This window comes from Marmota monax, unplaced genomic scaffold, assembly GCF_021218885.2.
Source record: "Marmota monax isolate L192 unplaced genomic scaffold, Marmota_monax_Labrador192_F-V1.1 WCK01_AAM20220418_F8-fsc00177, whole genome shotgun sequence".
Taxonomy (NCBI): Eukaryota; Metazoa; Chordata; class Mammalia; order Rodentia; family Sciuridae; genus Marmota; species Marmota monax.
In genome coordinates this window covers 63,514-80,419 of record NW_026694922.1, presented here as the reverse complement: position 1 = coordinate 80,419, position 16,906 = coordinate 63,514, and the positions used below count along the sequence as shown (strand labels likewise).

The following is a 16,906-nucleotide window of genomic DNA, read 5'->3' as shown; positions in this document are numbered from 1 at the left end:
AGAAAGAGCAACCTCTCTGCTTGTTTTGCAGGTTGTCAGTGAAGATCGAATGGAATGGTGTGTATGAAAAGCAATCTAAATATGTAGGAGGATGGTATTAGAATCCTATTTTATTTTCTTGGAAGAGTTGAGTTGTGAAGCAGTAGTAAATGTGGTATATGTTGTTAAGTGCAGAATTTCCTAATGCCATTGATAGGGCAACAGAAACAGTTTCGGCTTCTGTGCTCTGTAGACACTTTCAGCACTTGCAACTGCTAATAGAAATAGTCAGTGTTGCAGAGACTTTAGGGGTATCTGGGATATCTCGTACATTTGCTACATTTCACCCATTTTCTTATGTTGGAGCTGTGATAGAAGGTGTTTGGGGTAAGGAGTTCAACACTTTTTATGTAGTTTTAGAACTGTGTTGTCTAAATGACAGGTGGCAGTGTCATAGAGTAATGACATCATTGTGGTTATTTAGTGAGATCCTGTCTCAAAAAAAAAAAAAATAAAAGTGGGGGAGCTGGGATATAGGTCAGTGGTAGGGTACTTGCCTACATGTGTGGAACCCTGGGTTTAATTCCTAATACCTCCAAAAAATTATTTTTTCTTATTTTTGTGTGGTAAAACTTTGAAAGCATGGTACCTTGGCAGTGCAGATGGAATGACTGTAAAATAGTAAGACAAAACAAATGAAGTCAGAAGAAAATTGTAAGGTTGAGTTATATTAAATCTATTCTGTTAATGATGAAATATCTCATAGTTCTAAGTTGTTGATTTAGAACAACTTTATAAACAAAGTTAGCACATAAAATTATGCTAGTATGGGGCTGTGGCTGTGGCTTATGGTAGAGGGCTTGCCTAGCATGTGGGAGGCACTGGGTTCGATTCTCAGTACCATGTATAAATAAAGGTCCATTGACAACTAAACAGTATTTTTAAAAAATTATGCTAATATTCCTAAACACTTTTCCCCTTAAGATGGAGTATTGTTAACTTCAGAGGTATCGTCTTGGTGCTCTTGCAGTGCAGCATCTTGGATATGTCTAGGTTTAGATTTATTATGTACCTGTTTAAGTCTTTACACACTGTTCAGAATGATTCTATTGTAAGATTTTCTGATTTTATTTCTCTAAGGTTCAAATCTAATTTATTAACTAAAGCATTGTAATTTAGTTGCAGAAGAGAAGTGAAAGTTCATTCAGTTCTCTGCATTGTTCCTAGATTGATAATCTGACAAAATATGAAGAAATTATAAGTGTATATATCTTAACTTTTAAATTAAGTATTGAGAAATCCTGACTTAATTGGAAAGAATTGGTATTAAGACATGATGATTAGCTTAAAAATAAGATTGTTCTTTTTTTGTTCCTTGCCTATTATTTTTCTGTAAGGTATACCAAATATGTAATTGTTAAGTATTTATACTGATTCCACAAACCACATTGGAAAGAAGACTGTTTTTAATTTTGGAAGTGATACAGGGGTTTAACTTGATTTTATTTTAAATTTAAAAATGAAATTATTTCTGATTATGAAACCTATCATATGTATTCACTGTAAAAAAATACCCACAAGAAACCAAAAAACAACAGTTGAGATAACACAGAAAAAAGTAGAGATGGCTAATTCCACGATTAATATTTGGTGTTTTAATTTTTTCTTATTCATTATCTATTGAAGTTTTTTTTTTTTTTTTTTTTAAAGAACTGTTTTACCAGGTGTGGTGGTGCGTACCTGTAATTCATTGACTCCAGAGGCTGAGGCAGGAGGGTCAAAAGTTCAAGGTCAGCCTCATCAAATTAATGAGGCCCTAAGCTACTTAGTGAGACCCTGTCTCAGAATAAAAAATAAAAAGGACTGGGGATTCAGCTCAGTGGTAAAGCACCGGTCGGTTCAATCCTCAGTGCAAAACAAAAACAAAAACAAAACAACACAATTTTCTTTGTGACATTAATGTGATATACCCTCAATGGGTAGTGCTTTGTAATATGGAAGCATTATATTTTTGTTATGGATGCATTATAGTTTATAGCAATGTCAGTGGACATTGCCAACTTTTTTTTTTTCTTAAAACAGTGTTGTGATGAATGTGTTTGGACATTTTTATATGATTGTGGTATTTTTTAAACCTTTTTAGTTGTAGATGGATACACAATACCTTTATTGATTTATTTTTATGTGGTGCTGAATATTAAACCCAGTGCCTCACATGTGCTCTACCACTGAGCTAGGACCCCAGCCCAATTGTGGATTTTTTTTTTCTTTTTAAGGATAAATATTTAAAAGTGGACTTAGTTCAGAGGGTATATGGATTTCTTTTTTCTTTTTTTTTTCTTTCTTTTTTTTTTAAACTGGTGAATAATCCTAGAGCCTTGCATATGTTAATAAGCAGACATTGTTAATGAACTACACCCCAGTCTCTGGTATGTATGTTTTAAATTTGTGTACACTCAGAATACCCTATAGATATGATATCTATTTTAAAATCCCACAAATAGCACATTAGTACCCAATTCCATATATTCTTTCTAGTGATTTACCATCTTTAGTTTCTTGTTGGGAGTTTAAAATAGTTTGGGTTAGTTTTCCTGTTGTTTTTTTCAGCATCAGGACTTACTCTACAGTTAATTCTTTTATCTGCCTCCTCCACAAAGTTTAAGAAACAAAGGAGTACTTAAGATCAGTGATCTCCAAACTTTTTGATTGCTCTTTCCATCAGTAATAAAAAAATTATTAATCCTCAGTCCTAAGTATTTTTATAAGAATATACATATAGTACCCGATTATTGTGTATTTTATAGATAATAAGCCAAAAAATTAACTAGGATGAGAATTAAAATTCTTCCTTTACCCCAGTGGAGCATCTTGGTACTCCTTGAGGTATATTATACTCTGCTTTGGATACGTAAAATTTACATTTGGATAATTAAAGAATTAATAATGGGTTTTTATGGATCACTGAATTTTTTTGGTATTTACTAGTTTTACTGATCATCCTGTTTAGTTGGATTATGATAGTCTTTAAAGTGTCCCATGCTCTTGAGACTTATATTTGTGATAAGAACAAATATAAATTTAAGGCACTTACTTGATACTTTTTGTCTTTGTTGAGATAGCTGAATTTGAAAAGGACCAATATTAGTCTAGGAAACAATGTAAATAATTACTCTATTTCTTTTAGATATGAAGAATTGAGGGCTGGAGTTTTGCTTCAGTGGTAGAGCGCTTGCCTATCAAGGTATGAGGCACTGGGTTTGATTCTCAGCACTGCATATAAATAAATGAATACAATAAAGGTCCATAAATATCTAAAAATATTTTTTAAAAAAGAATTGATTTTATGTGGAGTATATTCTTAAAAATCTCTGCTTTATAGAAAGAAGTTTAGTTTTATGTCCCTGTTTTTTAAGAGCTGAGGTCTTAAAGACTGAGTGAAGGATGAATAATTACTACTTGCTTTCCTTTGCTTGCAAAGTACCACAATTAACCTGTCACTCCAACTCTGTTTGGAAGAGCTGAGCCTATAACATTTCAAGAATGCTTTCTTGGGTTGAAACTTTCCATGATGAGTCTTAGATTAAAAGGTAACTTTTTTTTAAAGTTTGAATTAGTTGCTTTTGTGCCCTACCCCATAAGTTATTAAATTAGAAACTGACTTTTTAGTTATAGAAGGACACACTATTTTTCTTTTATTTTTATGTAGTGCTGAGGATCCAATCCAGTGCCTCACATGTGAAAGGAAGGCTTTCCACCTCAGAGCTACAACCTCCCCCCTCTTTTAAAAGTAGAAAAAATACGTTTCTGGAAACTTATTTTCAGTTATTTTGGATGGGTCATTATCAAAGAAAGGTGCTGTTAATATATTAGAGATTATGGAGAGAGATTATTAAGCAACTTCAGTTTTTTTTTTTTTTTAATTTTTTTTTTTTGGTGCCAATTAAAAGAAATGAGAGAGCTGGGTGTGGTGGGACATGCCTGTAATTAGAGCTACTTGAAAGACTAGGGCAGAATATTTGCAAGTTCAAGGCCAGCCTGGCAACTTAGTGAGACTCTGTCTCAAAATAAAAAATTAAAAGGCCTGGGATATAACTCAGGGGTAGGTAGCACTTGCCTAGCATACATTAGGCCCTGGGTTCAAGCCCCAGTACCACCCCCCCCAACACACAAAAGGAATGAGATAATTTATATTGAAGATGATTTACTACATTCAGTACGATTTACTACACACAGTACTTTGGACAAAAGGCCAGTATCCCTTTTTTCCTATAGTAGCATGATTTATAAGGCACTTTTATATGTATCTTCTTAGCTCTCCACACATATTTGAGACCAGCCTTTGCAAGGAATGTTATAACTTGCTTAGGGCCACATGTAGAGGGTATGATAAAATTTTTAAAGAGGTAGATTCAAAACTTCAGAAGTAAGGCTCTTCTCTCCCTCACTCCCTAGAACTTAACCCATTTTATCCCATCCTTCTAGATGTGCAACACCTACAAAAAACTTAGATTGAGCAACAAAACAAGTATCCCACTTATGGTAACTGAAATAAGTATGTTTGCAGAATTGAAAATGTGGGACTTAATGGGCTAATACACTGCCTGGTACAGAGTAAGCTACAGAATTTATGTACTGTTTAAACTCTTACATGTTTACTTACTCCTGTAAATAAGTTTATAGTGTTATATTAACAATTAAATTTTCTGTGGTTAGAGTATTCATGTGATGTGAACAGAAAATATTAATTAATTTTAGACCAGTATTTCAGATATCCTTTATTTTTCATACCAGGGATTGAACCCAGGAGTGTTTAATCACTGAGCCAATACCCAGCCCTTTTTATTTTGAGATAGGGTCTGAGTTGTTGAGGCTGACTTTGAAAATGCCATCCTCCTGCCTCAGCCCTCCCATGTTGCTGGGGCTACTGGTATGCATCACTGGCGCCTGACTTGAACTTGTAGATGTCCTTTTACCTTCTCTTAAGATATTTTCAAGGGACAAAAGAGTTAGTATTGATGTAATTTTTACCTCTTATTGGCAAGAGTGTGTATGTGAATATATGAATATTATTTATATTGTGGACTACTACTCAATAAGGAAACCATACTCAGTTAGTTGGTTCTTTTTTGTAGTTCTGGGGATTTTTAACCCAGGGCCTTGCACATGCCAGGCAAGAGCTCTCTCTACCACTGAGATACATCCCCAGCCCTGTATACTGGTTCTCTAAATATGGACTCCGTAGTTTGCCATGGGGTGAATGAATGTAAAGGAGCAAGTATGATTCCCCTTATCTGTCTTATTCTCTTCAGTTACCTGTACACATGATTTTGACTTATTCAGTAAACACTGAAGAAAATTATTCTTTCAAAGAACTAGTATACTGTTTTCTCTTGTTCTGTGATTACTTAAAATCCTGTTCGAAAGTGAATTACCGTACTTTTTATACACAGGAGTAACCCTGGAAAGACATGAGAGGAAATACTAATAGTGATTATTTCTGGGGACTTTTCTGCTTCATATTCTTTTACAGTTTCCCATAATAAGCACGTATGACTTTATAGTTCGGAAAAAGTGAATTTTGAAGGTTTCAGTTTTCATTGGGTATCTTATGAAGATTTAAGTCAGTCACCAGTGAGAAAGGGGTAAAACTGGCTCCAGTTTCTAAGCAGAGAGGCAGCTAGCTGTAGGAGTGGTATGGAAGGAATGGGGCAGGCAAGCTGATTTGAACTTTCTCATTGTAAACTCCACTCTGACTGAAGACGGTCTGGGTTTTGATCACAATTAAACCCAAGAGGACTTTCAATGTGTTTTTTTTTTTTTTCTTCCTAATAGGCTGATTGAATGATACATTAAAAAATGTGTTTCTATGAACTAGGTCAACACAGGATTCAGCCTAAACAGTCTAAGTCAGTTCTCTTGCTGAGTTATAACTAACTCGAGCAAATTATGTAGATTGTGTGTATTTAAAATATCAAGTGATGTTACCACAACTCAGCTCAGATGTGATATGAATTTTGTATATGTAATACGAATTGCAAGATATTTGGACAGACAATTTTATTAAGACAGTATGGTCTCATTGAAGTTTTGATCTTAAGGTGCATCTGGGAGTTGTATATACTCATCTGGTAATATTTTTGGGAGCTCTTTAGAGTTTAAATGATTAGAGCTTGTCAGCTTTTGCTGTTACTGTACATTTATAGTGCCATAAATACTGGTGTGAATGGATGACATATTCAAAAGGGTTAGATTTCCATGTTAAAATAGTTGTAATTTTCTACCCTTACTTTATCCTTTTTCTTTCTTTTTGTATGGTGTTAGGGCAGGAGCCCAGGACTTTATGCATGCTAGGCAAGTAGTCCATCACTGAGCTACATCCCTAGTCCTTTAAAAAAAATTTAATTTTGAGATAAGGTTCCTTAGCTGGCCTTGAATTTTCAATCATTCTCCTTTAGTTCAGCTGGGAATACCACTATGCCTGCCCTTACTTTATTTTTATTTATTTTTTAAAGAATAAGATTATAATTGAAGACTAGTTGATAATAAAGGTAGCACCAGCATACATTTTTAGGAGTTAGGTTGGGGTGTGTGTATATATATATAAATACACACACACACACACGAGAGAGAGAGAGAGAGAGAGAGAGAGAGAGAGAGAGAGAGAGAGAGAGAGAGGGAGGGAGGGAGGGGACTGGAGAGAAATATATATTTTCAATGCTGGGTATTGAACCTAGAACTCCATGCATGCTAGGCAAGTGCTCTACCACTGAACTATACCTCCAGCTACCTAGGAACTTTATGGTAAAAAAAATAACAGGCTTGTTAAAAATAAATCCGTAATAGAAGTTGATAAAGTGTGCTGGGTATGGTGGCACACTCCTGTAATCCCAGTGATTATATATTTGAGACCAGTGTCAGCAATTTAGCGAGACCCTGTCTCAAAAAATAAAAAGGGCTAGGAATGTGGCTCAGTGATTAAGTGTCCCCTGGGTTCAATCCTGATACCCCCTCAACCCCCCCCCCCCAAAAAAAAAAAAAGTCTGTAAAGTATATTTTCCTCTTTTCTCCAAATTCTACAATCCTGGCTTAAGGGTAAATTGGAAATATTTTTTTAAATTTAGAAAAATTTACAGAGTAATTTCTTGGGGAATAGAATTACATTTGACTTTTAAGATTTTTTTTTTTTTTTTTAGTTGTAGATGGACACCATACCTTTATTTATTTACTTACTTTTGTGGTTCTAAGTATCCAACCCAGGGCCTCACACATGCTAGGCAGGCACTCTACTACTGAGCTACAACCCCAGCCCAACAATTTTTTTTTTTTTTTTGCATTTGACAACTATTGATGCTTTTATATTAAAGTTAACTACTTATTTGTACTATTCCCGGTTCATGTAGGTCTGTTCAGAAAGGGGGGTATCTAAGAGCTGCTGAGATAGAAAGCTTCATAATATAAGACAATTAATGTATTAAGATTATATGGTAGAGACTAGGAGGAGTCTTGGTTTATATAGATAAGGCATACAAAGTTATGTTTGGGAAAATTTTAGTTTTGTTGAATAGAAGATAAGATAAAGGAGTCGAAGATAAGCTTGTAAAAGTGTTGGAATTTTTGGGCTGGGGTTGTGGCTCAGTGGTAGAGCGCTTGCCTCACATGTGTGAGGCACTGGGTTCGATTCTCAGAACCACATATAAATAAATGAATAGAATAAAGGTTTGAGGTAGGAAGAATGGTAATCCTAGTCTGGATGAGCTCTTGAACCTAAAAGAGCAAGTTGAGGACCACATTTGCGGGGAGTAATGGGAGAAAATGGAAGGTTTAATATTCGATTAATGAGACATGAGATGAGAAGATTTTGGATTTGGTGATCCATACTGGTCATTTGTCACTAAGGGCTAAGTAAGTAGGAGGTAACATAGCACATGTAGAAACTAGTGCTGTTCAGTAGAACTTCTTGTGATGAAATGTTTGCTATCCATGGTGTCTAGTACATATTGAACACTTGGAATTTGGCTAGTGCAACCAAGGGACTCAATTTTAAATTTTCATTTAATTTTAATATGTTTATTATTTTTTCCTTTTTTAAAAAACATATAATACCTATATTTTGTTTATTTAGTTTTTTTTAATGTGGTGCTGGGGATTGAACCTAGTGCCTCATGTATGCTAGGCAAGCATTCTACCACTGAGCCACAACCCTAGCCCCTTAATGTAAGTTTAAATAGTTACATGTGGCTAGTGGCTACCATGTTGGACAGTGCTGATTATGGAATCATAAAATGAAACAGTGATGTAGATAGCAGTTGGCAAGATAAAATGGAAGCATTTAGTTATTTAAAAATTTCATTGCAGTGCTATTAAAATGCTATTGGAATTATATAGTGTAGTTTTTTCCTTTTTTGGAACTGGAGATGGAACCCAGGGCTTTGTGTATGTTGGCTAGTTTTTCAAACACTCAGAATTGTATGTTTTTTTTTTTCATCTTGTTCAGTGTTGGCTGTAGTTAATTGATGACAATTCTTTAATGGAATTGTAATATGAAATATTTTTGTGACTTCTCTATCCTTTTTTTCCCTAGTCTTTAAAAAAGTTATTTACATTTTAGTTATGAAAGACTAATATATTTCTTGAGACCATTTGGGTATCTTTGTTTTCTCAAACTAAAAGTAGCTTTGGGAATTTCTTAGAAATCTAATTGGAAAGAGGAATTGCCAGCAATATTGTATTTGCCTTTTAAGTTAATATTTTACATATTTTATTGCTTGAAAAATAGTTTTCTTTGAGAATAATTCATGATTTGAATTTGAATTTTTTTCCTAGTTTTTTTTTTGAGTTGTTGATGGATCTTTAATTATTTATATGAGGTGCTGAGAATCGAACCCATTGCCTTGCACATGCCTACCTGAGCTATAACCACAGCCTAGAATTTGAATGTTTGATAGTGTTGATAGGACTACTTTTTTACTTACTTAAATGCATTATATTTGCAAGATGTGGCTCCATTTCAATAAAGTTTTAAAGACAGACAAAATGATTAGATGGGAATGGAAGTCAGAATAATGATTGTCTTTGGTAGTGAGAACAGTGGAGATCACAGAGGTCCTGGTAATGACTTGATCAGGGTTGTTGATTTAATGGTTGTGATTAGTTTATGAGAATCATTGAGTTGTGTAATTATGATGTACATTTTTTTGTATGTGTGTCATATCTCAGTTAAAAATGTTTGCCCCTAGGCTGAGGTTGTGGGTCAGTGGTAAAGTGCTTGCCTACTACACGTGAGCCACTGGGTTTGATCCTCAGCACATTAAAAATAAATAAAGGGGGCTGGGGATGTGGCTCAAGTGGTAGCGCGCTCGCCTGGCATGCTTGCGGCCCAGGTTCAATCCTCAGCACCACATACAAACAAAGATGTTGTGTCTGCCGAAAACTAAAAAATAAATATTAAAAAAATTCATTCTCTCTCTCTCTCCCCCTCCCCCCTCCTTCCCTCTCCCCCCCCTCCCTCCCTCCCTCCCTCTCCCTCCCCCCCTTTAAAAATAAATAAATAAATAAAGGTATTGTGTCCATCTAAAAATATTAAAAACGTTGTTCCCTATATTATGGTCTTAGAGCTATTTGTTATATTGGAATAAAATTAAGATGCTTATACAGAAAGCACATTTCTAGTATAAATAAAAGGCAGATCCATTTCCTTAAAATTTCATAGGTGTATGAATAACTTCCTGAGTTTAAGAAAAATTTTTTGTAGTTGTAGATAAACAAACAAAATAAACGCATTCTGTCTATTTTTCCAGTGCCTCACATGTGCTAGGCCAGTGCTCTGTCACTGAGTTACAGCCCCAGCCCTCTTCCTGAGGTCATTTACCATTTATAATTTTATTTATTTATTTCTTTTTTGGTGCTGGGAATTGAACCCAGGGTCTTGAGTATACTAAGCGTATGCTCTACCGCTGACCTAAATCCTCAGCTCAGTGTGTTTAAATCTTAAAGGCTAGGGAATCTGAAATAAAAGCTACAAGGTTATCCTATTTGGTGCTTATTATATATTTGGATAAAATATTTCCTTAGTGTAAGGTAATGTTCTTTCAAACATTGTAAGTTAAAGGCAAGTTGTTTGAATTTACTTGTTAGGGAATGTCTTACCTTTAATATAATACTGCTAAATAGAATTACGTATCTTAGGGCTGGAGTTGTAGCTTAGTGGTAGAGCGCTTGCCTAGTACATGTGAGGTACTGGGTTCAATCCTCAGCATCACATAAAAATAAATAAAATAAAGGTATTTTTTCCATCTACAACTAAAAAAAATTACATATTTTATGTATCCTAAGTGTCCTTGAATTTGCATCTTTATTATTGTATCTGTATAGCTTACTCCATGTGGATATTGAAGCAGCTTTTTATGGCCTTTCAGTGCATATTTAAGTTTATGAACCAAAACCCTGCATAAGCATATTTTAAATTATAGCAAGTATCTTAATTCATATATATTAGGTTTCCCCCCCCACTCCGCAAATAATTACACAGGCATTTACTGATAAGCCTGAAACAAGCTCTGAGTATTTGAAAGTTCAGACTTATCCAGAGTATTTGCTCCCATGTTAGGTTTTTTTTTTTTTTTTGGTACTAGGGATTGAACCTAGGGGCACTTAACCAGTGAGCCACATCCACAGCTCTGTTTTTGTATTTTATTTAGTGACAGGGTCTTGCTAAGTTGCTGAGGCTGACTTTGAACTCACAATCCTCCTGCCTCAGTCTCCTGAGTTGCTGGAACACTGGGATTACAGGTGTGTGCCACTGCACCTGGCCCTGTGTTATCTCTAGCCCTTTTTATTTTTTCTTTTGAGATAGGGCCTTGCTTAGTTGCTTAGGGCTTCCCTAAGTTGCTGAGGCTGGCTTTGAACTTGCATTCCTGCCTCAGCCTCCTGAGCTGCTGGGATTACAGGCATTTACCATTGCACCTGGCAGTTTTTAAAGTTTATAGGAAAAACTTTGGGGTCTTCTGAAAGATATGAATAATAGTAAACAAATGAGTAGTTATTTAATCTCACTTTGTACACCTGAAAGCATCAACTATCTATTATTTTATTCAGAGTAAGGAGCTTCCCAGTCTTGCTCAATGGAAGTACATCCATCCCTCCCACTATTCCCAGCAATTTTTTATCTTTTCAAAACTAAGAATTAAAAAATTTTAAAACAGATCCCTTTAAAAATGTACAACAAAGTATGTATTTTTTCCTCCAGTGTTATTACTTGATATAGAAACATTAAGGTGACATTTCTTTCTTCAATGATATACAAAAATTTACATGTACCCACTTGTATAAAATCTCAAAGAAAATTATCAGGAGTTTTTTTTTTTTTTTTTTTTGAGAGAGAATTTTTAAATATTTTTAGTTTTCGGCAGACACAAAATCTTTATTTGTATGTGGTGCTGAGGGTCAAACCCAGCGCTGCGCGCATGCCAGACCAGCGCGCTACCACTTGAGCCACATCCCTAGCCCAATCAGGAGTTTTTATAGAACATTTTTTGATACTTGCATATAAGAGAATCTTTTAACATGATGACATATAACTTTTGTATTATTCAGAATCTCATCTCTTACTAAAACGTGAGTGGCTTGCTTGGGTATGTACCTATCTTTTCTATAATAGATACTTTGAGTCTTTTGAAATGCAGTGTTTTGGCCATATTCCAGCTCCTTACTGAAGTATAGTTTCATGATAAACCTAGCAAAAAGCACATGGGCAGTAGTCCAGAAGCTGACTCACCAAGAAGTAATGATAGACACTTTGAAGGGAATGACCTATGCCAGGATCGCGTTTCAAAGCTTCTTGCTATGATTACATCAGTGAAAGGCAGCCAAGAAATCAAGATGAGATCTTGCTTGTACCTCCTGGGAGTAATGGTACATAGGAAGGATGTCCATTGTGGGATACAAGTAAAACTTTTTCCCTGACGATCTTGTAAAATTTGGGGGATGGGGAACAAATTGAGAAGTCGGAATGGTGGTGACCCTGTGAGACTTCAGTGCCTGATATGCCTTTTTCCTTTTCTGGGTCTGGATGGGAATAGCTAAGGGTTAACTAAAGAAGCTCAATGTGTATCAGTTTTCTAGAGCTAAGGGAATATACTTAGCTCAGTAGTAAGCACAAGTATCATGTTTGTGTCAGACACTACAGCTACTGTTTCCTAATTAGACCAGAAGAAACCAAAGCAAGACCAATATCAGTTCAGTTTTGAGGAACAGTTCCTTTGCCTGTTAGCATTGCATGTTTTAGAAGTAAAAAGATAGTATGAAAGTGAACTTGCTTCAATACTGTGAAATGCCTGCTAACTCTGATGGTTTTTGTGGATTAGTGATTGCAGCTCCATTTGTAAATCCAGTTTCATACCAGTTTTTCTAGGTGGTCAACTAATGTTTTATAATTGCTTCCAAAGATCACTAAACTATTGGCTGTAAGTGAAAATAGCAGAAGTATGCCTTTTTCATGTCCAAAGTTGTCCTCAAAGATAAGAAATCACCTAAATTACCTCAAAATGTTTTTCAAGGTAAGGCTAAGTGAATATGCCACAGTGACAGACTGACTCATTTTATTACAGAACTATTTTTCAATAAAAGGTGTTAAACATGATAGTATTTTAATATAGAATACTGTGGAAATTGCTTTTAGCTATTTGCTGTTTTCTCTTAAGCATAATATTTAGGAATAAAAAGTCTTCAATATTTTCTCCAGAATGTGCTTCTCAAAAGTTAAAAGTGAGCTGGCATGGTAGTGCACATCTGTAACCCCAGTAGCTCAGGAGGCAGGAGGATTAAGACCAGTCTCAGCAGTTTAGTGAGGTGCTAAGCAACTTTAGCAAGACCCTGTCTCAAAATAAAATATAAAAAGGGCTGGGATGTAGCTATGGTAAAGTGCTCCTGGGTTCAATCCCTAGAACAACAACAACAAAAAAGTTTAAAGTGAGCTAGGTATGGTGGTCCACATGCCTATAATCCCAGACACTTGGGAGGCTGAGACAGGAAGATTGCAAATATGAGGCCAGACTGGGAAACTGAGTGATGTATTGTCTCAGAATAAAATTAGAAGGAGCTGGGATGTAGTTCAGTGGTAGAGTACTTGCCTAATATACACCAGGCCTTGGGTTTGGGTGGGAGTTTGTCGGTGATGGTAGTTAAAAATGCTTTTTTTAAATTAAAGAAACATTCTACTTTGTAGCATTTGAGACTACAAATCCCGTATAATTTCTCTTAAATTTTTTTCAGCCTTTTTGAGATAGTGTCATTGCCCCCATCTTTATTTTTTTAGTTGTAGTTGACACAATACCTTTATTTATTTTTATGTGGTGCTGAGGATCGAACCCAGGGCCTCGCATGCACTAGGCGAGCGCTGTACTGCTGAGCCACAACCCCAGCCTGCCCCCATCTTTAAATTTTTTTTTTTTTTTTTTTTTTTTTTTAGGTTCTGGGTATGTACCCACAGCTTTGCACATGCTGGGCAAGCCATTTATCACATTTACACCCAGTCTTGCTCTTTTGCTTTTGAATTGGCCCCATCTATGCTATTTCTACTTAATTTCTTATATGATTTAACTTGCATCTGTAAATTATTTATTAGCTAGCTTTATGACTTGGGCAAGTTATCTCTGTGCCTTAGTTTTCCTCTCTGTAGAATGAGGATAATAATATTACTTATCATATAGTAGTGTTGTAAGATTAAATCACCAATAAATGGTGAAGCACTTAATAGAATGTTCGGTGTGTATTGGCTTAAAATTATTATAAGCAAAGACCTTGACTCCTCCCTTATAGTATTTGCAGCTCTTCATTTATTTTTTAATTTTGGGTAAACAGGGTTTACTCAGAATGTAACAGAACTTTGTAATTAAGGAATAATAGTTTTTTTTTTTTTTCTTCAGTACTAGGGATTAAATCCAGGGCTTTGCACATGCTGGTCAAGGCCTTATCATTGAGTTATACCCCTAGCCCTAAAATTTTAAAAATGGGTCTTCCCTTTCTCTTGGCTAAAATACCATATATAAGCTTACTAAATTGACTTTTTAATGCACATTTTCCCTTTTCTCCCACTGTGTTAGACTTTTCTGTAATTATAGGTAAGTGGTTTATTATCAGGAGTTAGATTATTTTTTATAATTAGTAGATTATTACTAATTTCTAGATTATATTTTTTTGTTGTTATTTTGGTACCAGGAATTGAACCCAGGGGCAACCACTGAGCCACTTCCCTAGCCCTTTTTTATTTGAAGATAGAGGACCTAAGTAACTTAGGGAGACACTGAAGTTCTGAGGCTGACTTTGAACTTGCAGTCCTCCTGCCTCAGCTGCTGGGATTACAGGTGTGCACTACCTCATCTGTTTTTCTAGGTTACATTCTTTTTTTTTTTTTTTTTAATTTTTTTAGTTGTTGATGTACCTTTACTTTTTATTTATTTATATATGGTGCTGAGGATCAAACCCAGTACCTCACACATGCTAGGCAAGTGCTCTGCCACTGAGCCACAATCCTAGCCCCTAGATTACATTCTTAAACCAGATTTTTTGAACATTTAGGGGTCCCTTCTTAACACTTAATTATACCAGTAAAAGGAATATAGTATTCACTGAATCTTTTTTTTTTTTTTTAGATTTTTTATTACATAATTTTTATTCACATAATTGTTCTGTTTTATTGTTATCTCTAGTTATGATATCAAAAAAAGTTAACATTTATATAGTGGGAAATTTTCACTTTTAGATTATTTAGCAAAGATTCCCATTCCTAATTTCTGTTGCCTTATAACTTGAAAATGTATGTCAGATGTGGCCAGTTTTGTACTGCTTTTCCTTGTAACGTGATAGAAGAGATTGGCATTTGTCACTAAGGGCCAGTAGGCATTTTTTTTTTCCCTCTCACTGGTATTGATACAGATAACAGGAGCAAGCCTTTCCTTTTCCTGAAGCTCAGACTGCTCACACCTTCACCCTGTTCTGAATGAGGACAAAAAGGGAAAGAGGAGCATTAGATGAGAAAATGAGGAGATGGCACTGAGCCTTTGAGGCCCTGAGGCCTTTAGTTCTTTGTTTCTATGCACCACCCCCAAATCCTGTAAGACAATAAGTTCTGATTTTGTTTGAGTTTGACTTGGGTTTCTTTCACTTTAATTTGAAACTTCTAGTACATCCTATATTAATCTGAATTCTTATACTGGGCTTCCAAAGTATTTAAAGATAATCTGGATTTTAATCTCAGGGTAACATACTAAGGTAAACTCAGCTTATATATGAATTAATAGTCAGAATCAGTGAAATGGAAATAATAAAGCATCTCATTTATTAATGACCCTTGCTTAGAAGAAAAATTATTTATAAGGAATATATAATGTACCAGTATTCCTTTCTCTATATACTTACACAGAGTAGGAAGTTCCTTTAAAGAGAAGGGAAGAGATAAAGTCAGGATATTCATAATTTCATTGATTAGGTATAAATATCTTTTTTATGCCTGGGGATTGAACCCAGGGTGCCTTACTTCTGATCTACATCCCTTAGTCCTTATTTAATTTTGAGATGGGATCTTTTGCTGAGACTGGCCTTGAATTTGTGATTCTCTTGCTTTAGCCTGCTAAGTTGCTGGGATTACAGGTGTGCACTGCCATGTGTGGCTTATTATTTTTAAATAAAGTAGCTATGGTAGCTATAGGAGGGGCAGAAAGGAGGTAAGAAAACCTGGGTGAAAAGCATGACAGAAGAGAGCTAAGTTTGGTAGACATTGGGAAACCATTAGTAATTGATTGTCAATTTTAGAGAGGTATGATTTGTACAAATTTTACTTTTCTTGGATGTCATATTGTCTCCTTCTGGGTTAAATGCTAGGCTTCTGCGAGAGGAGTTGGTGACAGAAGTGAAGAAAAATTTTTGTTTTCTTTAGATTGACATTTTGTTGTTGTTGTTGTTGTTGTTACCTGGGATTGAACCCAGGGGCACTTAATGAGCCATATTTCTATCCCTTTTTTTAAATATATTTTAGGGACAGGGTCTCTAAAGTTGCTTGGGGCCTAAGTTGCTGAGGCTGGTTCATGTTGATGTAGTTAGGTATTATGATCAGCTTTCTTGTATTGCTTTTTAATAAGCTGACGACATATTGACTTAGAAAATCTGCTGCTTCTATTACTTGACTATTTGCTTGAGGGTAACACATGAGGTGGGAACTGAAAATGAATACAGTAATTCCCCCTTATTCACAGTGTATACATCTTCCAGGATCCCCAGTAGATTGCTGAAACCACATGTAGTACCAAATCCTTCTATATATAACTATGCTTTTCCTATCTATCATAAAGTTTATAAGTTAGGCACAATTGGAGATTAACAACCAAGTCTAATGATAAAAAAGACCATTAATATTCTGTAGTAAAACTATGTGAATGTTTTCTCTTTTAAAATATCTTAATTCCTCATTGCACCCAAATGTCAGACTGTGGTTGACTGAGTAATGAAATCTTGGAAAGCAAAATCACAGATAAGGGGACTATACTGCTCAAAACTTTCAGGACTGTTTTGGAAGTCTTTGATGAATGTGGTTAATGAGTAGGAGTTGTGGTGAATATGAATTTTTAATTTTAACTATTTCAGTCCCAAAACAAACTTGACCCTTGACAACAGAATGTGTAAGCCAGGTATTTGATATGTCTATGCCACACTATCCAGTTTTTACTGTTTGTCCCTATGGAAATTGAAACTTTAATGCGTTGCTGTGGGTTAAATATGGTTCCTGGTGCTCTGTTGAAAAGGTTTTAGTTATACACACCTTTGTGGTCATTTCTAAAGCATACATTCCAAGATTATGTTTATAGTAAAGTGGTCTGTATCCCAAAATATGACTCTGGTTACTAAAGGTATAATTTTGACAAGTCATTAACTT

General features: G+C 35.2%; 1 long non-coding RNA gene across 4 annotated transcripts in view; it reads left to right on the top strand.

The window, feature by feature from the left end:
- LOC124081130 (uncharacterized) overlaps window positions 1-16,906 on the top strand; it is a 102,470-nt gene that overhangs the window by 22,057 nt on the left and 63,507 nt on the right. The window lies entirely within an intron of this gene.